Below are 25,489 nucleotides of genomic sequence, written 5' to 3'. Positions count from 1 at the left end.
AATGCCAACCCCATGAGCTCTTACCTTGTGTAACAACCTTTTATGCGGCACCTTATCAAATGCCTTTTGAAAATCCAAATATACTACATCCACTGGTTCCCCTTTATCCACTCTTAGTTACATTCTCAAAAAACTCTAATAAATTTGTCAAACACGATTTCGGGGCCACAATTGAGCAAAGTACTCTAGGCGAGCTGGACCAGAGCACCATACAACTTTTAGCACAATCCTTTGGGCACTGCACTAAGTACATCTGCCCAATCTGACATCACTCCAATAATTAGCATTTGCTGCTTCCTTTCTTACAGCCAATGTGTTTTCATCTCTGGATCTTTCCCGTGTTGGCTGCAATTTACTAAGTTAATTTTATACAGGTAATTCTCAAGTTTATTCCGAAGAATTGATTCCATTACTTCGCCAATTAGTAATGTAACACTAACAGGTCTCTAGCTATCTGGGTTTGTTTTGTCACCTTTTTTGAAAATAGGTAAAATGTTGCCTTTTCTCCAATCCTGTGAGAACTCACTCATATTCATTGATTCCCTCATGATGATCATCAGTTATCTCTCATTCTATTTAACACCTGCAGGCATGTGCTCTCCATTCCTGGGAATTTGAACCTGTCTAGGACCTCTATGCAAAATGGCTTCAAAGTCATCAACATTAGTTGTGGACCTTCTATGATGGGTGTTTATTAATGTCTTTTCTAGACTTTCCCAATTGCACCCCTAAGAAATCACGATCATTCTTTGGTGAACCTTGTGCTGTTGTAAAGGAATATTTACTCTTGCATTTGGCTTCGACAGCTATATTTATTTCTAGTTATCTTTGTCCCATTGACTGACTTTTATTTTTTTTGTGGAGGATGATGTATTCTTCCCAATGGTTTCCCTCATCATTCTTCCTATAGATATGGTAGTGTTTGTTTTTCTCACTTATTTTACCTTGTATTGTCTTGCTAATTCATGTTAATTATGTTATGGTCTCTGTCATTCAGGGATGCCACAACTTCATTTCTCGTATGCTATCTGGGTCACTTGCCATTACCAAGTTGAGATATGGATCACTTCTCATGCCATCCTAATGCATTGAATCAGAAATGCATTACATTTGCTAGCTCTGATTCTAGCCTACTAGGTTGATTAAAATCACTGAGTAGTAAGATTTTTCTATTTGCTCCTATCTTGCTTATCTCTTCATGAGTAATTTGTCCTTTTTATTTTGACTTGGTACTTTTCAGTAAACCTCCAAGAGTTACATTTACTCCTTTTTATACTATAAACTCGCAGCCAGCTTAGCTCATTGGGAACCGTTTCCTGCACCACTAGATCTCCCAGGAGTCCCTAGCATACAGAGATAATCCACTTAATTTCCGATCTAGTCTGCCCTTCCTGAGAACTCTAAACCTTTATATGTTTTACACATCACCATTAATTGGGTTATAAATGCTTCCAGCTTTTGTATATTCAGCGTGCATCATAATGGGTTAAATCTATCCTTCAAAATATAAATGAATGAGAAGCTTATAAAGGAAGAAATATGGCTAACATTGATAATCAGCTGTTGTACCAATTTAAAGAAAAAGTAATTGCAGATAGTGATTATCAACATAAAGGTTTCAAAACTAAAAATAATGGAACATATATGTGGAAAAGCGTTGTTTCCTGCTTTAATTAATCTACTGGTCTTTGTTCCTGAATTTTTCGCTGACGAATTATGGTCACCTTAGCAACTAATCACTGCAGCACACCTCTGATTGGGTTGATCAAAATACATTCACAAAGTATCAATTTAATAGCAGTTCTGCAGAATACGCCCGTGACTGCTCCAGTGCTATCAAAATAAAACTTCTAAGCCACAAGGTAAATGAGCAGGATTGATGTTTTAGCCTTATGGGATTTTTTTCCTGTTTTCAAATTGCATAGTTTAGCACCCTGACTTAAACCACTTTAAGTTGGCAATATATAAAGTATGCTTAAACTGATGTTTTGGGATCTCTAAAAGAGATTGATTTGGCCATCGGAGGATTTTAATGTCAATCAGGGGAACAAAAACTCAGTCTGCTCTTGACCTTGTTGAAAACATGAAAATAATGCACAAAGTGCTGTTTATTCTGCTCGTACTTGAATTTGTCGAATTCAAAGTCTTAGGGCCCTTCGTTATAAGGAGAGAGTTAGACTAGGGTTGTTAAATTTGGAGAAAAAGATGATTGAGGTGAAGCTAAGAAGGTAATTAATAAACAGAGTATGTGAGTTAGACTAAAGAAAAGATATGATTCAGCTAATGATACAGTTCAGGATGTATACATAGGGAAAAGTTAATGATGTGCAAACCTGATCAGGCACTTAGATTTTTATTTGTTGTGTTTTTAAATAGATTACTATCACAGGTTTTTTTCCACATTTATCATACTGATTTACAGAAGAAGCAGCGGGGGTAATTTGAACTTTGGGTGATGATGTAAATCGGGCATTATCGAATTAGCCGCTCGTTATACACCAGATTTTGCTTTACATTGACGTCACTGGAAGGGAAAATCAGATGGGGTGTACAATGGGCGGCTAATTCGATATTGGCAATTTTACACCATTGCCGTAAATTAAAATTACCCCAGTGTTTTTGAAGCCAAAAAAAAGCAGTGGGGTGCATGTTTACACTTCAAAATAAGAATGTACAAGGTTTCAGGAACGCACAGGCCTCTCCATCAGGTGAGAAATGCAGATTGATGTCACTGCCTGGAATTTCCTGCGGGGGCACAAACTGGCAGTTGCTCCCGAATTAACGCCCATTCTGCCGATGTCAAATTACACTTAAATTCCCTGCCAATCTCATTAACCTACGCCAGAACGTAAAAATTGGTGTAAACAAGCTAAAATCAGTGCAAACAATCGGGCACTGAACTCACAACATATATTCCATTTTACATATAAAAATGAAAGTTTCAAGCCATCTAATCATCATTTATGCACATTAAGCACAGTGGGGTGGAGTTTCTGCTTGTTTACGCCAGTAATATCAGCGTAGTCTGGGTGGAATCGGCCAAACCAGCTCAAGACCATTGGGGAGTTTTGAGCGTAAATGAGTTACGCCCAAAACCATTTACATTCATATTTTCTGCGATCTGTTACGCTGGTTTAAGATCCAATTCGCCTGGATCAGGCCCGCCCACAAAACTGGCCACACCCCCAGGTCGACATTGTGAGTTTCTATCAATTGCGCTAGTTAGGGCTCTTCAAGTTGCACAAATTTTCTTAGGCGCACAGGCACTAGTAGGCATGTTTTTTTTTTAAAAAAATCAAAAAATATTTAATTTACTAAGAAACTGACTAGTGTACACCAATAAATGTTTTTAAGGTCATTTTCAGTGATGTTAAATCAGTTTACTCACAAGTGGCGGTCTGGACAGTCTTATCAAAAATGTATATTTTTAGTGATAAACCCATTTTCAGCTGTAATAATAAATCTGCACCAGGTTACCACTCTTCAATACATCAAAGAATGATGGAAAAAAAATAAATTATTACATTCTATTACACTGCCCAATTGCGCTGGTTGATCGAAGTTTTACATTTGTGATTAAGCAAATGAATTTTATCGGAAACTTGAACTATAACCTAACCAGTACAATTTCAAGCGCATTTTGGGCACAATTTCCCGATTGCGTTCAATGCAGAAACTCTACACCAGCATGTTTAAGACATGCAATTGTGGAAGCTTTTCAATTTTTAATGTGACTTATACATAATGTAAAAAGGCACTCAAAGAAACAGAAAATACACAGCAAGTCTCATTCAGGATAAATAAAAAAAAATGCTCAACAAATAGCAACAAAGTGCCAGAAAAATGACTTTGTAACTTGGGACACCTAAAATTCTGGGCTTAATTTTCCACCTGTTTTGAACCAGCATAACGGCAGGAAATTCATGTGCACGGCTCTTTAGCCTGGGGGCGGAGCCATTATAATCAGCCGAGGTATGTTCGGGGGCAAGGATTGATAGACGGGTGTAAAAGAGCGAGGAAGTTCGGGTATAGAGTAATTACATCCGTAACACACTTGTGCCTGAGTTTCCTTGATCTTTTACAACCGAATATTTACTTTACGCTCGATTACACGTCACCGGTGCAAATACACAGGAAATTCTAGCCCCCGAATCTTTTCGCTACAGTTTTATAATTGTCACTTTTACGTACCATTGGTAGAAAAAAATTTCATAAATGCTGAAATTATAGTTTTAAAGCACCATCGATCAAAATTGTATACAATAAATAAGGATAAGTAGGCCATTGCACTAGTCACAGAAGTTATTTAATGAGAATGAAAAAAACATTAATTGCAAATGTTGCTTATGATGGCCTTTTACACAAGTGTGAAACCAAAAATAGTATTATGTTCTATTTATCATTCTGATGTTTTCTAGAATATTAAATATATCACTTACTGTTATGTGAAAACCTTCATTTGAAGTCAATTTTCTTTGTACTCCAGTTAGATATTATTTTGTTGACACCAAAATAATTAATTTCAAAATGTTGAGCACCATTAGAAATACTGGAAGGGTGGAAAGGAATAGATGGAAAAGCTAACATTTTTTATGCGTTAAGTAGGAAAATGTTAACAATGAAACACATCTAGACAAAAGAATGAGAAAATATTAAAAAATTCTCAAAGAATTGAAACAATTTATAATGAGTTTATAGCTTTTCCACAATATAAAAAACATCGTAGAATCATTGAATAATTACAGCACAGAAGGAGGCCATTTGGCCCATCGAGTTCGTACCTGCTCTTTGTAAGAGCAATCCATTCCGTTGCTCCTTCACCGTAGCCCTGCAAGTTTTTCCTCATGTTGCCTTTGGTTCTTTTGTCAATCGCCTTAAATCTGTGTCCTCTGGTTCTCGACTCTTCTGCCAATGGGAATAGTTTCTCTTTATTTACTTTATCTAAACCCTTCATGATTTTGAACACTTCTATCAAATCTCCTCTTAGCGTTCTCTGCTGTAAGGAGAACAACCCCAGCTTCTCCAGTCTATCCACGTAACTGATGTCCCTCATCCCTGGAACCATTCTAATAAATCTTTTGTACACCCTCTCTAAGGCCTCCACATCCTTCCTAAAGTGCAGTGCCCAGAATTGGACACAATACTCCAGTTGTGGCCAAACCACTGTTTAATAAAGGTACAGCATAACTTCCTTACTTTTGTACTCTGTGCCTCAATTTATAAAGCACAGGATCCCATAAGCTTTTTTAGCTGCTTTCACAACCTGTCCTGCTACCTTCAAAGATTTGTGCACATATACCCCCAGGTCTCTCTGTTCATGCACCCCTTTTAGAATTGTACCATTTAGTTTATATTGCCTCTCCTCAATCTTCCTGCCAAAATGTATCACTTCACACTTTCCTGTGTTAAATTTCATCTGCCATGTGTCCGCCCATTCCACCAGCCTGTCTATATCCTCTTGAAGTCTATTACTATCCTCTTCACTGTTTACCACACTTCCAAGTTTCGTGTCATCTGCAAATTTTGGAATTGTGTTCTGTACACCCAAGTCCAAGTAATTAAATATATTTTTAAAAAAGCAATGGTCCTAGTACTGACCCCTGGGGAACACCATTGTATACCTTTCTCCAGTCCGAAAAACAAACGTTCACCACTGCTCTCTGTTTCTTGTCACTTAACCAATTTCGTATCCATGCTCCTACTGCCCCTTTTATTCCATGGGCTTCAACTTTGCTGACAAGCCTATTAGGTGGCACTTTATCAAACGCCTTTTGAAAGTCCATTTACACAACATCAACTGCATTGCCCTCAACTAGCCTCTGTTACCTCATTAAATAACTCAATCAAGTTAGTTAAACATGTTTAGCCTTTAACAAATCTGTGCTGGCTTTCCTTTATCAATCCACACTTGTCCAAGTGACTAGTAATTCTGCTCCGTATTATTGTTTCAAACAGCTTCCCCACCACCGAGGTTAAACTGACTGGCCTGTAGTTGCCGGGTTTATCCTTACACCCTTTTTTGAACAAGGGTGTAACATTTGCAATTCTCCAGCCCTCTGGCATCACCCCCATATCTAAGGAGGATTGGAAGATTATGGCCAACACCTCTGCAATTTCTACCCTTACTTCCCTCAACAACCTAGAATGCATCCCATCCAGACCAGGTGACGTATCTACTATAAGTACAGCCAGCCTTCCTAGTACCTCCTCTTTATCAATTTTTAGTCCATCCAGTATCTCAACTACCTTTTTTACTAAAGATGCAAAGTACTCATTTAGTACCATCGATTTGTTATTTTTTGCAAAACTTGTAATTTTATTGTAAATTATCTAACATGAGCTAATTTTTTCATTTCCATATGAAATGGAAGAAAATACCTGACAAACAACAACAACTTGCAGATATATAGCTCCTTTAGCAGAGTAAAACATGCAAAAGTGCTTCTCTAGAGGGTTATCAGGCAAAATTTGACACATCCCACATAATGAGATATTAGGACAGATGACCAAAAGCTTGCTTAAAGAGGTAGGTTTTAAGAAGCGTCTTAAAGGAGGAGAGAGAGGTAGAGGGGCGGTAATTCCAGAGCTTAGGGCCTAGGCAGCTGAAGGCACAGTGGTCTTTGGTGGGCGAAGGAAATTGGGGATGCACAAGAGGCCAGAATTGGAGGAGCGCAGAGATCTCAGAGGGTTGTAGGGCTGGAGGAGGTTACAGAGATAGGGAAGGGCAAGGCCATGGAGGGATTTGAACACATGGATGAGAATTTTAAATTCAAGGTGTTGCTGGATGCGGAGCCAATGTAAGTCAGCGAGCACAGGGGTGATGGGTGAGTGGGACTTGATGCAAATTAGGATATGGGCATCAGAGTTTTGGATGAGCTCAAGTTTATGTAGCGTGGATGATGGGAGGTCGGCCAAAAGATCATTGGAACAGCGAATGTGTGGCAGAGCAATATGTTTCTCATTTGAATGAAAAACTCCAAAATGTTCCTTTCTACTCTTCTGGGGGTTGGTTTTAACTTTTGGGTGGCTGATTGGTGGAATGTGTCGCCAGTCCTACCATTCTGGCAGCGAAGAGGACGGAGCCATTTTGAAGCCCAGGCCTCAGTTAAATAGAACCAACAAGCTGCCCACCCCAATTAAGAGTACAAATGAAGCTTGCCGGATTCAGGCTGGCATAACATCGGGCAGCCCTGAGACCACCAGGCTGGCAGCAATGTAATTCAAGGGGGAGGTTGCGATCAAGGGTGGAGGGGGGTTCCCAAGGCGGCAGCAGCCCAGATTATTTTTATGGGGTCTGGAGGAGAATTCCTGCACCTCCTGGCCCCACAAAAATCATTTAAAATTCACCTTCCCAAAGCCTCTTCAGCTGTATTGCCAGTAAAGCTGGTTGGAGAGTAGAAGGTGCAGGCTCCCACTAGTCCTATTCTAGAATAGCAATCTGGGACCTATGTACATCATAGGGCCCCAATTTACATTTTAATACAGGCCTGAAACAGTCAGGATCATCAGATGCCCAGCGGTAGGCCCCTGTACAAATTGCAGGGGGCAAAGCATCAGCATTAACAGGGTGCTATGACTACCGACCTCATTGAGGTCGACATCACTCCGTTAACGTTGATTTCAACAAGTTAAAATCTTCCCCCTAGAGTTCTTTTATAAACGTGTTTATAATTTCCCTACACATACTGCAGAGAAGAAATCTTCTCCCTCTATGTTAGTCTCTTTGTAATGAGCTTAAGCACTTTTTTTTTGCTGAAAGCTCCAATTTGCAAGTGATGGTATTTTTTACACGGTTCTCCATCAGATGTGAAATTTCCTGGGATTGAAATCTAGTATAATTAATATTTTAACAAGAACAATTTTTTTTTGAATTATTCTGACTAATGGAGATTTAAAAGCTAATGTAATTGCGTCAGCCTGGGCTAAGCACTTAAAATTCAGTTTTGTATCATTGATTAAAATATCAAATGAACGATCCAGGGCACTCAAAGGTAATTTTATAACATCTCTATATCTACTTTCGAAGTTCATATTAGGCTTCCAGGTGGCACTGACTCTCAAATGGCACTAAATAGTGTCAAGAAGAGAATGTTACAATAATCAGCAGTTCAGACTAATGAAGGTCAGCCAAATGCTGACTCTGCTCTAAGATGCACTTTCCTGGAGGCTGTAGATGTTACCGTGGTGTACAGTCTTGAGCACATGCCCATGAGTGTGCTAGAAAACAAGTGTGCTTTACCTCTGCACCATCCAGCTGGTAAATTAAATGGCTTTGGAAGAATTTACTACTGGTATAAGTTTTTTTTTGAACAATTGTATGTGGCCACCTGCATCTTAAGTATCTCCTCTGATAGATCAAATACTTCAGTGATTCCTGGCAATACAGCAACAAAGTCAGCTTGCACAAATCTTCATTCACTGAAACAGTTGAAAGCAATTAGTTAAATAATGTCACTATCACATGAAAACCTTGACATAGTAAAAAAATAAAATTGTTCATTGTCTGCAATCTGCATTCTTGTTTTGTTCAAATGCACCTACATTTGTTTTTTGGTCTCAATTTTTTTGGTCAAAATTCTCTACTGGCCTTATTGCTCTTTCCCCTCTTGTGAAGATGTTGACTCTTGCTGGGGCACGGTTCCACGAGACCTCACACAAATAGCCATTCTCCAGCCTAGGAACTCTGAGATTAATTGTCGGATCCCAACCAAAATAAGTTAACTCTGCACAGAAAGGAAACTGAACTTGGTATCTCGTAGCTTAGTACTAGGTAATGCTTTAGCCCCTAGGTCATTGATAGAGTCTGTGAATTGTTGTATTATTTTACACACATATAATTGCTCTGAAATGTTCAACAATTCATCTGCAAAGCATGTATATGTCACCTTCTCTGTCAATGGCAAGAGACCTGAAACTCAGTGATTAGTTTTGAAGTAAGTTTAAAAACAATAAATGTTGAAAGTGTACAAAAGGTCACTCAGCATCCGAGTGTCAGCTTTGCTCCGTTAGTAACAGTCGTGCCTCTGAGCCACTTAGTTATAAGGATCACATCAGGATAAAACTCACAATCCAGACTGACTCCACAGTGCAATTCATGTCAGATGTTCCATCCTTCAGATAATACATTAAACAAAGTTCCTGTTTGCCAGTACAGCTGAACTGTGAAGTTAGAATGGGAAGATAGCAGGGCTGGTATCCTGGAAGGACAGGATGAAATCAACCATAGGGCCTTCTCCACCTGAACCTATTTTGTGAAGAAAGTTAGACGAATGTTTTGTGTGGTCCTTCAACTAAACTAATGTACATTACTTTGTTGGAAACAAAATCTCATGGGTCAATATATTTGCTAAGATAATAATGAAAATCTATTGATAGAATATGTTTATATATAAAATAAGGTTACTGTATTAAGTAAAGATATGTCTGTCTGTTTTTGTGTACAATTGTGCAAAATTCTGACCTGTTAACCTTCAAAAAGCAATTGATGATGCAGAAGATCTGCTGCAGGATAGCGCAACATGGGATAGGGCAATTTATCTTAGATTACAGTTTAAGTATATTATACTATTATACAAAGAATAGTAGATAGATAGTCAATGAAAGAATTCTAGTAATTTTATAAAATGGAAGAGTGAACATTAGCAATTATTGAAAATGAGCAGTATAGCAAGATTAAATTTCTTTCCCAAGCCACATGTTATTGATTTTATTTTATACTATTTATTAAATTGTTTATCGAGGAATAAAAGTTGATTTCTTAATATTTGTAACAAATACACTGAGCTTAGTAGGGATGATGTTACATAGACGGAAGGCAAAGATAACATAGGAACTGAAGTTATGTAGCACCACATGATCAGTACTACAGTATTATAAGTTTTCTTTTGCAGCAATGGACTATCGAGAAATAAGTTATTCAGTACATGTTACATTGTCATACTGCTGTACACATCTTTCTCTAATCCTCTTTATCCCAGGGTGCCCATGAGTGCCCCAGGGAAATTGAAAAAGTCCAAGAGAATTTAAACATTTTAGTAAGTACATATTGATGGAAATTTGTGACTGTCTTAGAATCCCATGATTTTTTGAAGTGCATAATTGTAATTTCTCCCAAGTAAATAATTGAGAACCAGCGCTCTGCTGAACCATAACATTGTCTCATATTTTGCCAAGATGTTCTGAATTTGCAAAACTAAGGGATTTACACTTTTGGATGTAGAGCTTCAAATGTTTAAAAGAGGAAGACAAGTTTTATAGAAAGGCTATTCAATTTTACCATTGAGTTTTAAAATGAAATAAATTGCTATAAATTTTAATTCAAGCGCTAAGGTCATATGGGGAAATACGGAAATACTAATGCAATTAAAATGTTTATTAGAAATATGATTTTAATATCATCAAAATATCCAGAGTCCACATTTCCATTTATCATGTTACAGCAGGAATATAAAGAGGAAGTCATTAGCATGTGAAGGATGTTACCAGAGTCACAAGATTGACAGCAGATACTAAAATGAAATGAATAAAATTAACACAAGTTTAATATAGTTAACAAATTATTTCTGCATTAATAATTCACAGCCAATTAATTTGATTTAATTTAAATACATAGAACAAAAATGTTTAGTTACTGATATTAATATAATATTGGCAAATAAAAACAGCACATTAAATGTTTGACATTAATTAGTATGCAGAAAACCCTTCACAGCATATTACTATTCAATAAGAATCTGCCCTTTGTTTACTCAAGCAGAATAGATTATTATTTCTGACTCCAGAATCAAAGGAGAGACACCAAAGACATTCCACCTTATTAATTGTTAGTCTCCTTTGCCTTAACATGATAGTTTTCATCTAAGATTGTTAATTCTAGGGCCGTGTTGCTTATGTAACCTAAATATTAATGAAAGCAGAAAAGCTGACCATACTTGTTCGTAATTGAAACTTTTATAGTCAATCATTTTTTGTGTTCATCAAAGTATAGGGTCAGGAAATGAAACAATAATTCAGGGAATAAGCTGAACCACATTCTTAGATTAGATGTAGTGTAAGTTGACAACAATGACAAGTTCACCTTTACATTGCGTAAACACCCACTACAAAATTCAACCAGAACAATCCTGCAAGGAACAATTCACAGAGGAATTTTAGGGTTTAATGCTATCCTCATTGATAAAATAAGTTGTTGAAGCATTGGCTTAAAAATGAGCTGGGGATTGATTGATGATATTGGTATCAAGTCTGTGAGATTGATGCTTTACTAAGAATTAGATTGAGGCTGATAGAATTCATCTCATTTACAATCCTAATCAAGCATCATTGAGAAAGGTCTTTCAACTGCTTCCCCAAACAGTTTGAATTCATGTTACTAAAGATAAAGATGAGTAACTTAGTGCTTTAGCAACGTATACTACTTAACCCTATTGCTCATCCACTTTATCATTCTGTTCCCATTTTGAGTAGAGCTCTTTTATTTGTACATTGCATATCATTATGTCGGTTTATGTTATATCACTGTTACAATGCTCATTTCAATGCAAAGAATACAAAAAAAAGAGCAAGGTTTGTTTACTTATTTTTTGCATCCACATGCTTTCATGTAACATCTCAAACAAATGACAAAAACTGTTGTTTCCCCCTGTCATACTTGCCATCGGGTGTTGCCTGGCAACATTGGGTTTTGGTTCCTGCAACACATGCCAGCCTCCTTGGTAATCCATCCATCCATACTTCTACAAATCCCTAGAAATCACATCTCTACACTATGCACCTCACACTTCCACCATGCACCTGAGTTTCTAACTCTGCGTATTACACCAGCTTTCTTTCTTGTGTCATCTCTAACCTTGCCTTCTCCGCCCACGTGCTCGTTCTTAAACTGCTCTGCCGACAAAAGAATTACTCACTGGAGACCAGAATAGTTTGGATAACTGACTTGTACACAAATATGATGACTGTTACATTTTGGGTTGGCCAGATTTTAACTCCCAATGAAATGAAATGTTGATCCTCACTTGATCTGCTGAAGAACTAACGGAATAAGCTGAATTATGCAACTGAGTCTGCACAATGGGGCTCAATTTTGTGGAATTCAGATGGACAGTTGAGCACATGTGGTTCTCCTATTAAAATACAAGATTATTTTAATAATAATCCAATAATTCCTGACAACTGTTCAAATGTACAATATTAACTTATTGAATGACTTTTACATTTAACTTTTTATGCATTTAATTTTTCTATTAAAATAATTGGTGGAAATATAATAGCCTCAGAATCGATCTAAGAGAAACACCTTGATAATAGTTTTGACTGGCATTACTTCTTTTATCACTACCTTTGGTGAACGGTTTGAACTATTTATAATACAATTTCACTCTCTGTTACCTTAATCATCAGCATCTGCTAAAGTGATCCAGCACAGAACAGTTTTGTGAAACGATAGGAGCCACGGAACATAAAGTCACGGCAAATATATTAGAAAACTAGTGTAATGATTTTTTGTCTTGATTTATCAATATTGTCAACTAGAGTTTTGCCTAATTTATTTTGTTACATTAAATCCAGAATACACATCATCTTGCAAGCCTGTCATCCATAAAGACAGTCCTGTTCAATCCTTATCTCTTACTATTTTGATTTTTTTCACTAAAATCAGGATCCTATACAAAGTTCTCATGCTTATGTTTTGTCTACCTCTCATAGGTTGAAGACTGAAAGTGTTCCATAAATAGATAAGGCAATAGCAAATTCTAATTTTCTCAGTCAGATATGGTTCAGGCCGGGAGGTTCTTGTTAATGGCTGGATATGCAGTCTCAGAATCAATCTAAGAGAAACACCTTGATTTACATCAGATGAGATGCTCAATTCTTAATATTTTCAATTCAGATCTCAGATGTGAGTAGTAACAACTATAATGGGAACATAGTGCGCAGTGACCGTATCCCAGTTTCACAATATAAACTGCCAGGCTTCAAGTCATTAGCAGCTATACAATCTTTTCGGTAGACTGCCTGGGCTAGATTTAAAGTTGGATCTCCAGAGGTTTAAAGATATGGGGGGCTAAATTGGGTCACGTTGCACCCATTTTGTAGGTGCTACGCGGATACCTAACCCCAAAAATAGCGTCTGAGATGCTTCCGGCATGACATGCGCAGGGTGCCATATTGGTAAAGGTGTTTGCGCCTAACGAATGCTGGCAGCATGTAGAGTAGGGAGATTATGACATAAATCAGTGTGCAATGCTGATTTGAAACAGCTGGTGGCATTTTCCCAAACTCTCCACTCCAGCCAACGCCCTATCCTAACCTCGCACAGCTTAAAAGGACAGAAACGGCATGAAGAACCCCCCCCCCCCACCAGCTCTATTTAAAGGGAACATACAGGAGTTACAGGTTAGTTACTGGATTAGTTATTCTGGCTGCTGGTATAATTGTCAGTGTTTGTGGCAGTTTCCTATACTTGGAGAAAATTGCAATATTATATAAAGAGTGGTCTGGCTGGTCATGCAGCACTGTTAGTGGCATTTAAAATAGTGTGCAGAACAAGGTTGCTTTCAGACAATGGTGGCCTGCTAGGACTTCCTCATGGAATTGAACAAGACTGGGAGCATGCAGAGAGGCCACACTGAGCAGGACAAGCTGCCAGAAGAGGGGGGAGAAGGAAGAGATGGAGGAGGACAAGGAAGTGGAGGAAGAGGAGGAGGTAGTGGAGGAAGAGGCAGGGAGGCAACAAGGTCGACAGGCCCATTCTGCTAGGGCTCTGCGTGATCGGATGATTAATGAGCGAGACCAGTAACCTAAACGACATTTCCCCATTCGTCAAGTCCCACACTCCTTACCTTTCCTCTCTCACATGACCATCAAATCGTCCTCCTTATGATTACACATTGCTTCCTCCCTCGGCTCATTGCAGAAATGAAAACCACCACCAAAAACAAATTCATAACCACTTCTATACATTTACACATCAAATGATTCAAACACACTGACATTATTCATCCTTGTGCATTTCTTTAGTGCCTGTCGTTCGTGTGCCTTTTCCTTTCCTAGTTCTCCTACGAGGTACATCCCCATGGGCTGGAGCAAGGCTGATGACCTTCAATTGAGGAGCGTGCAGATGGCCTTGGAGGACGACCTCGAGCAGCTCTGGGCCGGGAGGGCCCGGCTTCAGACTGCACCATCTTGGCCTGGGCTGCAGCAGTCTGGCCTGGCTGGCTGACAGGCAACAGCAAGGGCACTGGAGGAGTGGCAGAGGTTGGAGCAGGAATGCTGTCATCCTGAGAGAGGACAGCATGTTCATCTTCCATGGCACCACTGCCACTTTCCCTGGACGGCGCCTCAGCAATCCTGATGATCTGCTGGAGAACAGATTGCTGGACTACTGTGATGCCCCGGAAGCCCCGATCCACAGTGGAACCCAAGCCACGATAGCAGCAGTCTGAGCTCCCAAAAAACAGCAGCCAGACTTTGGATGACAGTTGTTTATGCTGCAATGGAAACTGTGACATCGGTCATCAAACACTGCATCATGGTGGGTTTCACGGGTGTGCTGATGGAGGTGACCACCCATGTGGGAAAGGATGGGCTCCAAGGTCTGCGCAAAGTCCTATGTCAAGTTGGAGCTGGACTCCTCTATGCCCTTTGATGTTGTGCGCAGGTTTTCTGGCAGGCTTTCCAGTGCACCAAGCATTTGGTGGTGTACGCCCATCGTCGTCTTCTGTAGCCTGGCCCATCGAAGTCCTCATCTGATGACTCTGCAGCAGAACTAGTGAGCAACCTCGCCCTCCAGCGAGCTAGCACCTGTGGTATCTGTTCCCCCCGCCCCGGCTCCTGCGCACTTGTGCCCAGTGTCTCATCACGTGCAGATCCCTCCTCTATCCTAGTCTTTAAACTACGCACAGTGTCAGTCTCTAAGCTGGTGGCTGTGAGTGTAAGATCGAGTGACTGTGTGTCTTCATCACCACTGTCCTACCTCTGCCACCTCTGACTTTGCAGGTTCCAGTGCTTAGTTAGCTGAAATGACAAAGGGACACTGGTTGAGTTCTGGTGTGGGAGAGGAAAAAATAAGAAGTGTGTGCTGACACCATCTGCACGTGAGTCAATAAAGATTGTGGGATGAGAAAGATGTTGGAAGCGAGAAGAAGGATTAGGTAATCAGAGACCCTCATCATCGATCCCTCCAGCACCACCAGTGGCCACGGCCTCAGCCACGGCCCGTCCAACGATGGACAGCACTGTCTCCTCCATGGGGTTGAGGATGTGTTGGCATGCCTGTCCTCTGTCTGTTCTTTCCTGCTGCCTGCTGTTGTGCGCCACCTTCTCCTGCAAGATAAAGGGAAGTAAGTCCGTGAGTGTCCTGCAAGATGTTTGGGTAATGTAAGTGTCATGGTTGAATAGCTGCCAGCGTATGTGACCTGTGACCTGTGAGTTGTGGGTGTGCAGCTTGCCAGAGTAGTAATTTGTGAGGGTAAGATGCAGCATGTGATTTGAGGGGTTGAGTAGTGATTGAAAGAGTTTGTTGGTAGGTGGTTGATGGAGGGTGTAGTGCATGAAGCAGTGGATGAGGTTAGTGGTGCAATTGGTAGGATATGCCACTTGACAGTTGAACTCACTCACCTTGATCACTCGAGTCAAATCATTGAACTTCTTCCTGCACTGCATCTATGAGCATGGTATGACACTCCTGGCATTGACCTCGTCTGTCACAGCCTCCCACTGCCTCTTCAGCGTATGCCTGGAGGGCCCCCTGCAGTTATAGGATGGCCCTCCGACTGTCCACCTCTTCCAGCAAGTCCTCTAGTGCAGCTTCTGAGAACCTTGGTGCACGCTCCCTTGCCGACGCAGCCATTCTTCACCACAGATTCACTTCCCAAAGCACTTCCTGCAGCCACAGTGCACCTCCCCTTTAAGAGGTGCAGGCTGCCTTTAAGTAGAGCCAACCACTCCTGAAATCAAGGCCCCCTGCTGGTGCGTGCAGCCAATCAACAGCGCAGGTAGCGCTGGCTGAATGCAGCAATCATGTAGATCATTAAGCAGCACGAATGCTACATGCTGCCCGCATCACAACCAAGGGGTGCGGGTTAATTGCGCACTGCGATCCCAGCACCCCTTTCCGGGGGTTAACCAATTTAGCCCCCAACATCTGAGACTCACTAATCAAGCTTTTGTCGTATAGTCACCTGAATTTATTTTTGAATTCTGTGTATAGTCCTTCAGAAGCTTTATGTATGCTTGTAGTAATTGGCAAAGGATTGTTCTTTTTTATTTTTGATGTTGTTTCTACATAGAAATCATGAGGAAAAGTACTGAAATTCCCAATTTATATTATACAAGTTCTGTTTATGCAAGTGGCTTAAACTCCAATAAGTCACTAATGGAGTTATTTTTCAACAAATATTTCAGTGTTAGAACAGCAAACATGTAGCAACCATTACATCAACCAATATTTATTTATCAGATCAATATCAGCTTAACTATTAAGAAAAAGCAAAAGAACTAACCAGTGTGCTCTTGCAGTTCCTATATATACTTAAGCCTAATATTAGGATGGTTAAAGCATCTGTACAGCAACAAAAAGATATAAGCCAAGTCAATAAAATTGGTTTCAAATTTTATAAATATCTAGAAATTGGACCTTGTTATGTAAAACGGGCACAAAGAGGGCCAATTTTGGGGAGCAACGTCCTGTGGCCAATCTGTGCCTGGGGTACGGGCGCTGTGATTTTAGCATAACCAGGTGCCTTAGGTGCCCACCTGAAAAAAGTATTAGGCTCCATACATTTATAAATGATGGGCCTAATAACTGTTTCAGGACCCCTGTACTAAATTAGTGAGCAATGCTCTGATCAGGATTCTTCAGCAGTTGCTGCGGCCTAATCAGCCGCCGGCAACATGAATTAAGTTCTTTTTAAAGTTCCGATGGAGCCACTGCTGGCCAACGATTGCCCCCACACCTGTTGTCCTTCCTCCCCTGTCCTGGGACTTACCTGAGGGCTGTTGCTGCCGAGGCAGGAGGCCTAAAATTTGAATGCTAGCCTCTGGAGGCACAACAGGTGCTGGCAGCTCGCCCAAATCACTGAAATGAGGCCTTAGGCCCAATTTCAGGCCTCCTGGTTGGGGCTTGCATTCGATAACCAATTTTCCCCCTTAAGTCTCCAGTATTCAAGAATCATAACAGATAGGCGTTTCTGCGGCCGCAAACGTGACTCCAGGATGGTATATTGCCTCCCTGGTGCTAGGGTCAAGGATGTCACGGAGCGGCTGCAAGGCATTCTGGAGGGGGAGGGTGAACAGCCAGTAGTCGTGGTCCATATTGGTACCAACGACATAGGTTAAAAAAAGGGATGAGGTCCTGCAAGGCGAATTTAAGAAGTTAGGAGATAAATTAAAAAGCAGGACTTCAAAGGTAGTGATCTCAGGATTACGACCGGTGCCACGTGCTAGTGAGTATAGGAACAGGAGAATAGACAGGATGAATGCGTGACTGCAGGGATGGTGTAGGAGGGAGGGATTTAGATTCATGGGACATTGGGACCGGTTCTGGGGAAGGTGGGACCTGTACAAGCGTGACGGGTTACACCCGAGCAGGACCGGGACCAATGTCCTCGCGGGGGTGTTTGCTAGTGCTGTTGGGGAAGGTTTAAACTAGAGTGGCAGGGGGATGGGAACCTGAGCGGGGAGTCAGAAGGGAATAAAATTGAGAGCAGCAAGAGAGGGGAAAACCCTGGGGAAATCTATAATACAAATAGTACAAACAGTTGTTCAAGAACAAGTGAGGGGGAAAAGCGTAGAGCAGCGGAAAGAAAGTGTACTTTAGGCACGACAGATAAAATAAAAACTAGAAGGCGTAAGGCGATTAACCCAGCATCAAAGCTGTGGCAGGGGGTTGGGAACCTGAGCAGGGAAACAGAGGAAAGCGTGTCAGGAAGGGACAGAAGGTATGGAGTAAAAGGTAAAGTGATAAAAAAGGAAAAAGCAGGGACTAAGTGTCACAAAACATATTTGAAAGTTCTTTATCTGAATGCACGTAGCATTCGTAACAAAATGGACGAGTTAACGGCACAAATAACTACGTATGGGTATGATCTTGTGGCCATTACAGAGACATGGCTGCAGGGTGACAACGACTGGGAATTAAATATGCCAGGGTATTTAACAATCAGGAAGGACAGGCAGGAAGGAAGGGGAGGTGGGGTGGCTATGTTAATAAATGAAGGAATCACTGTAATACAGAGAAATGATATTGGGACAAAGGATCAGGATAATGAAACGGTTTGGGTAGAGATAAGGAATAATAAGGGGAAAATACACTAGTGGGCGTAGTATATAGGCCTCCTAATAGTTGCAACTCTGCTGGAAGAAGTATTAATCAGGAAATAGTCGGGGCATGTAAAAAGGGAACAGCTATAATTATGGAGGATTTTAACTATCATATTAACTGGACAAATCAAATTGGGCAGGGCAGCCTTGAGGAAGAGTTTATTGAGTGTATTAGGGATGGATTTCTTGAGCAGTATGTAACTGATCCTACAAGGGGGCAAGCAACCTTGGACCTGGTCCTGCGTAATGAGCCAGGATTAATTAATAATGTCCTAGTTAAGGATCCCCTTGGAATGAGTGACCATAACATGGTTACATTCCATATCCAATTAGAGGGTGAGAAGGTTGGTTCTCAAACAAGTGTACTGAGCTTGAATAAAGGAGACTATGATGGTATGAGAGCGGAATTGATTAAAGTGGACTGGGAAAATAGATTAAAGGGTAAGACGGTACATGAGCAGTGGTGTTCATTCAAGGAGTTATTTTACAACTTTCAAAAAATATATATTCCACTGAGGAAAAAAGGGTGTAAAAGAAATGACAGCCATCCGTGGCTAAGTAAAGAAATTAAGGACAGTATCCGACTAAAAACAAGGACATATAAGGTAGCCAAACTTAGTGGGAGGAGAGAAGATTGGGACGTCTTCAAAAGACAGCAAAAATTAACTAAAGGATTGATTAAGAAAGGGAAGATAGATTATGAAAATAAATTAGCAAAAAATATAAAAACAGATAACAAGAGTTTCTATAGTTATATAAAAAGAAAAAGGGTGGCTAAGGCAAACGTAGGTCCCTTAGAGGATGAGACCGGGAAATTAATGGTGGGAAACATGGAGATGGCAAAAATGCTGAACAAATATTTTGTTTCAGTCTTTACGGTAGAGGACACTAAGAATATCCCAACACTGGACAAACAGGGGGCTCTAGGGGGGGAGGAGCTGAATACGATTAAAATCACTAAGGAATTGGTACTCAGTAAAATAATGGGACTCAAGGCGGATAAATCCCCTGGACCTGATGGCTTACATCCAAGGGTCTTGAGGGAAGTGGCAGTACAGATTGTGGATGCTTTGGTAATAATTTTCCAAAATTCTCTGGACTCGGCAAAGGTCCTGGCAGATTGGAAAACTGCCAATGTAACACCCTTATTTAAAAAGGGTAGTAGGCAGAAGGCTGGAAATTATAGACCAGTTAGCCTAACATCTGTGGTGGGTAAAATTTTGGAATCTATTATTAAGGAGACAGTAGCGGAACATTTGGATAAACATAATTTAATAGGACAAAGTCAGCATGGCTTTACGAAGGGGAAGTCATGTCTGACAAATTTGCTTGAGTTCTTTGAGGACATAACATACAGGGTGGATAAAGGGGAACCAGTGGACGTAGTGTATTTCGACTTCCAGAAGGCATTCGACAAGGTGCCACATAAAAGATTATTGCTCAAGATAAAGAATCACTGGATTGGGGGTAATATTCTGGCATGGGTGGAGGATTGGTTATCTCACAGGAAGCAGAGAGTTGGGATAAATGGTTCATTCTCGGACTGGCAACCAGTAGCCAGTGGTGTTCCGCAGGGGTCGGTGCTGGGTCCCCAACTCTTTACAATCTATATTAATGATTTGGAGGAGGGGACCGAGTGTAACATATCAAAGTTTGCAGATGATACAAAGATGGGAGGGAAAGTGGAGAGTGAGGAGGACATAAAAAACCTACAAGGGGATATAGACAGGCTGGGTGAGTGGGCGGAGATTTGGCAGATGCAATACAATATTGGAAAATGTGAGGTTATGCACTTTGACAGGAAAAATCAGAGAGCAAGTTATTATCTTAATGGCGAGAAACTGGAAAGTACTGCAGTACAAAGGGATCTGGGGGTCCTAGTGCAAGAAGATCAAAAAGTTAGTATGCAGGTGCAGCAGGTGATCAAGAAGGCCAACGGAATGTTGGCTTTTATTGCTCTGGGGATAGAATATAAAAACAGGGAGGTATTGCTGCAGTTATATAAGGTATTAGTGAGACCGCACCTGGAATACTGCATACAGTCCATACTTAAGAAAAGACATACTTGCTCTCGAGGCAGTACAAAGAAAGTTCACTCGGTTAATCCCGGGGATGAGGGGGCGGACATATGAGGAGAGGTTGAGTAGATTGGGACTCTACTCATTGGAGTTCAGAAGAATGAGAGGCGATCTTATTGAAACATATAAGATTGTGAAGGTGCTTGATCGGGTGGATGCGGTAAGGATGTTCCCAAGGATGGGTGAAACTAGAACTAGGGGGCATAATCTTAGAATAAGGGGCTGCCCTTTCAAAACTGAGATGAGGAGAAACTTCTTCACTCAGAGGGTAGTAGGTCTGTGGAATTTGCTGCCCCAGGAAGCTGTGGAAGCTACATCATTAAATAAATTTGAAACAGAAATCGACAGTTTCCTAGAAGTAAAGGGAATTAGGGGTTACGGGGAGCGGGCAGGAAATTGGACATGAATTTAGATTTGAGATTTGGAGCAGATCAGCCATGATCTTATTGAATGGCGGAGCAGGCTCGAGGGGCCGATTGGCCTACTCCTGCTCCTATTTCTTATGTTCTTATACTGTATTTGGAATATAACAACTAGTTACACAAGGAGCTTTAACATCTTGCAAGATAATTATTCATTAATCAGCAGGGAAGACCAGGATTCAATACTCCAGGAAATATAACAAATGAACCAAACAATGTAGAGATGGAGGAAAATGAACTTGTACTAAAATGCTGGAATTATTGATGAGGCACAGCCAGCCACAAACAATACATGAACAAACTACTGCACAAGTCACTAGAATGGGGAATGTCAGTACAATAAGAAATAAAAATGATGAAACTTCAAACAAAACATGAAGTAATTATAAATCAGAATGTTGGCAGCTTCTTCAATAACAATCTAAAGAAAAATACCCAAGTAACAAGATACTTCTAGCATATTGCATTGAAAAAGGCATGATAAGAAATCATTGCACACAATACCCCAGACCAACTAAACATAATTCTGACGAATTTCTTCCTTTCCGTCAAAAAGCGATACACATTGGGGGAGATGTTCAACTTCCGCTCGTACATTTCTTGCTTGAAAATGGGTGTCTGATAGTTTCATGTCTGGTGGGAACCATGTGCACCCATTGGAACAACTTTCAGGCTGGCCTTTAAATGGGTGCCCAGCACCCCTGCCTAAAGCAGGCTGAGGGCTGTTTAGATATGCAAATCGGGGTCCCATGCCTGTTGTAGGACCTTGATTGCTACTTTCAAGAGGTGGCCAAAACATGCATGGAGCACGCCCGTTCCTTTCAGCAGGCATTGAGAGGCCTACCTCTTTAAAGGGACTGCTGGAGGCCTCCCCCAAAAGGTAAGATTTTTTTTAAGTTTCTCATGGGGCCAGGAGGAGCAGGTGGGTTCTTCCAAGCCCCACAAAAATCTTCTGCCTGTAGCTGGCCTGCTCTTGCCCTCCCCCAGCAACTGATCCCTTCTCAACAAACTCTACCTGCCAGTTTTCCTAACAATGGATTGGTACATCATTTTAGTGCTTGCAGCTTGCCAAGAAAATGAGGCCCAAACCTGCAAGTGGTTCGGTCCCACCGACTGTCGCATTGGGTGGGCACCATGGGAGCCTGGTGCTCCCAACCTGAAAATCTCCCTCAAAGAATCTCAATTTTACAATATATTGAAAGAGAGCCCACACTTCACAATTATCTGTACATTAGGTACAGTCCCCAGCACACACAAAACAAATGTAAACAATCCAAAAATGTGGAAACCTAATGATATACGTACAATCAAACTAAGTTTGACAGACAAAGAAATAGAACAGCAGTGGGTAATATTTAAAATGGTGATCGATAGAGTTCAGGAGATATATATTCTTCTAAAAAACAAGAATAAACCCGCCAATAATGAAACACCATAAATGAATAAAGAGATAAGGGTAAAATTGAACCTAAAGAAAAAGGCATCCTCTAAGTACATAGACAATAAAGGAGAGGATGACAGAAGGGAATACGAAGAGGATAGGAAAGAAGTAAAAAAAACAATTAGGAAAGCAAAGAGAAACTACGAGATTAAATTATCAAGGAATATAAAAGAAATAGTAAAGTTTCAACAGACACATAAATAACAAAAGAAAAATCAGAATAGGTATAGGGTCACTCAGGGATGCACAGGATAAACTCACAAGTAACGACAGCGAAATGGCAGAAATATTGAATAGTTACTTTGCCTCCGTATTTACCAGGGAGACTAACAAGGTGGGCAGGACCTTAGAAGAAAAGATTGAAAAAGATATTAATACATTTAAGATAGAAAGGGGAGAGATAATTGATAAACTAATCAAACTTAGGGAGGCTAAGACCCCTGGTCCAGATGGATTGCATCCACGAATATTAAAAGACGTCAGGGAAGAGCTTGCAGAGGCACTATTGCATATATATAAAAGTTCATTAGAAAAGAGAATAGTGCTAGAGGAGTGGCGGACAGCTAATATTATTCCTATATTTAAAAAGGGAGATAGAACAAGTCCAGGGAACGATAGACCAGTTAGCTTAATGTCGGGGGTAGGAAAGATAGTGGAATTTTTACTCAAAGATGTAATAGAAAGACATCTAGAGAACAAAAATATAATAAAGAATAGTCAGCACGGATTTCAGAAGGGAAAGTCATGCTTGACCAATCTTATTGAATTCTTTGAAGAAGTAACAGAAAGAGTAGACAAGGGTAATGTAATAAATGTAATATATTTGGATTTTCAAAGGACTGCCGATAAGATACTGTATTGTAGACTAATGGCTAACGTCAGAGCATGTGGAGTCAGGGGAAAAGTAGCAGAATGGATAACAAGCTGGATACAAAATAGAAAACAGAAAGTAGGGGTTAAGGGTAGCTACTCAGACTGGCAAAAGATGGGAAGTGGTCCACAGGGATCGGTGCTGGGACCACTGTTGTTCACAATTTACATTAACGATTTGGATTCTGGAATCGGAAGTAAAATTTCAAAATTTGTGGCGACACTAAATTGGAGGGTGTAGTTAATACAGGAAGACATTAATAAACTTGCAGAATGGGCATGTAATTGGCAAATAAATTTCAATATAGATAATTGTGAGGTGGTGCCTTTTGGTAGGAAGAATGAGGAGGCCACATATTGCTTAGATAATAAAAGTCTAAACGAGATAGAGGAGCAAAGGGATCTATGGGTATAGATACACAAAACACTTAAAGTAGCGATGCAGGTTAATAAGGTCATAAAAAAGGCAAATCAAGCAATGGGGTTCATTTCTAGAGGGTTAGAATTGAAAACCAAAGAAGTTATGTTAAACGTGCAGAGAACCTTGGTTAGACCACACTTGGAGTGTTGTGCACAGTTCTGGTCTCCATATTATACAAAGGATATAGAGGCTTTGGAGAGGGTGCAAAAAAGATTCACAAGGATGATACCAGAACTGAGAGGATATCCTTATCAGGAAAGGCTGAACAGGCTATGGCTCTTTTCTTTAGAAAAGAGAAGGCTGGGGGTTGACCTGATAGAGGTCTTTAAGATAATGATAGGGTTTGATAGGGTGGATGTAGAGAAAATGTTTCCACTTGTGGGGAGTCCAAAACTAGAGGTCATAAATATAAAATAGTCACTAATAAATCCAATAGGGAATTCAAGAGAAACTTCTTTACCCAAAGAGTGTTAAGAATGTGGAACGCGCTACCATGAGTAGTAAAGGCAAAGAGCATAGATACATTTAAGGGGAAGCTAGATAAGCACATGAGGGAGAAAAGAATAGAAGGGTACCCTGATAGGGTTAGATGAAGTAGGAAGGGAGGAGGCTCGTGTGGAGCATAAACTCCAGCATAGATCAGTTTGTCCGATTGGCCTGTTTCTGTGCTGTAGTTTCGATGTATGTTCATTCACAAGACACAACAGCCATTAAGAGTGCAAGAGACCCAGCAACAGTGCACAAATATAGAAAGCAGAGAGACTAAAACTACGCCAACAGTCAACGTTCCTCTCTATTTCATCTTGAATATGGTCAATAGTTGTCTAAGCACATCCATAGGACTGAAACAAATCAGCAATCTATTGAAACAATGATTGAATATAGCCAATAAACAAATTGCAAATCATTCAGTTCACAATCAATTGACTGTGAAATATCAGCAATTCCATTTGCTGGATACAGAGATTTACACAGCAAATTACATGTCAGTCAAATGTGGTGTCTCGCACACGCTTTCGACATTACCTCATCTTTTTATATTAGAAGCAAAATCCCACAAAAGCCATCAGGTATTCACACAGCAGGCAACCACAGCAGTATTCACTAATGCCACTAAAGCTATCTAGAATCAGTCCCCAGGGACATCCACATACCCAGCCATTTAAGGCAGCTCACTCAATACTCTGATCTACACAATATAAGAAAAAAATTGTACTCTATAGTGAATGTCATTCAACCAATTACAATGATTTTGTTTGAAAACCACAAAATGTCACAAATCTGAAAAGTAAATAATGATTTTAACCAAAACATTTCAATTTAGTTATCACTGATGGACTATGTAATATGTAAAATGAAGTAAACCATCAGGTTAAACTTTAGATAAGAATATAAAACGAGAAAGATGCATTTAGCCTACTTCATAATTCATATCCATTTACTTTTTGTTGAGTCCAGTATTAATTTAATTCCCTATTGAATGCTTCAACTAAGTTGCTAGTTACTACAGCAGGTAGTATTGTAATCTATGGGGGGAATTTTAACCCCCCCCCGAACAGGTGGGTTGGGGTCAAATTGTAGAAGTTTGAAGCGCGACTGCAATCCACCTCCAATGCGCCCACTTCTGGGTTTAACGGAGGTACGTTTGGCTCCGTGCCAGTAACCTGCTCGCCGGAGGCAGGGCAATCATTAGGATAGGTGGGACAGTAATTACCACAGCCGTTTACATGATTAGCACATGGTAATGAGGCGATTTTGAATTGATTTCAACAGGCATTTGAATTTAATGCATCCGTCACTGATTTCCCAGGGCTCGGGAAACTCACCAGTGAAATGGAGGCGAAATTGAGCAGCACATCATGGGGGTGTTTAAAGTTCTGATTGCCTAATGTGAATAAAAGCTCAGTGCTTACAGCTGCTTTCTCAGTTCCCT

Source organism: Heptranchias perlo, chromosome 13 (genome assembly GCF_035084215.1).
Source record: "Heptranchias perlo isolate sHepPer1 chromosome 13, sHepPer1.hap1, whole genome shotgun sequence".
Classification (NCBI taxonomy): Eukaryota; Metazoa; Chordata; class Chondrichthyes; order Hexanchiformes; family Hexanchidae; genus Heptranchias; species Heptranchias perlo.
The sequence above is the reverse complement of the archived record's forward strand: the minus strand, read 5'-3'. Positions refer to the sequence as shown.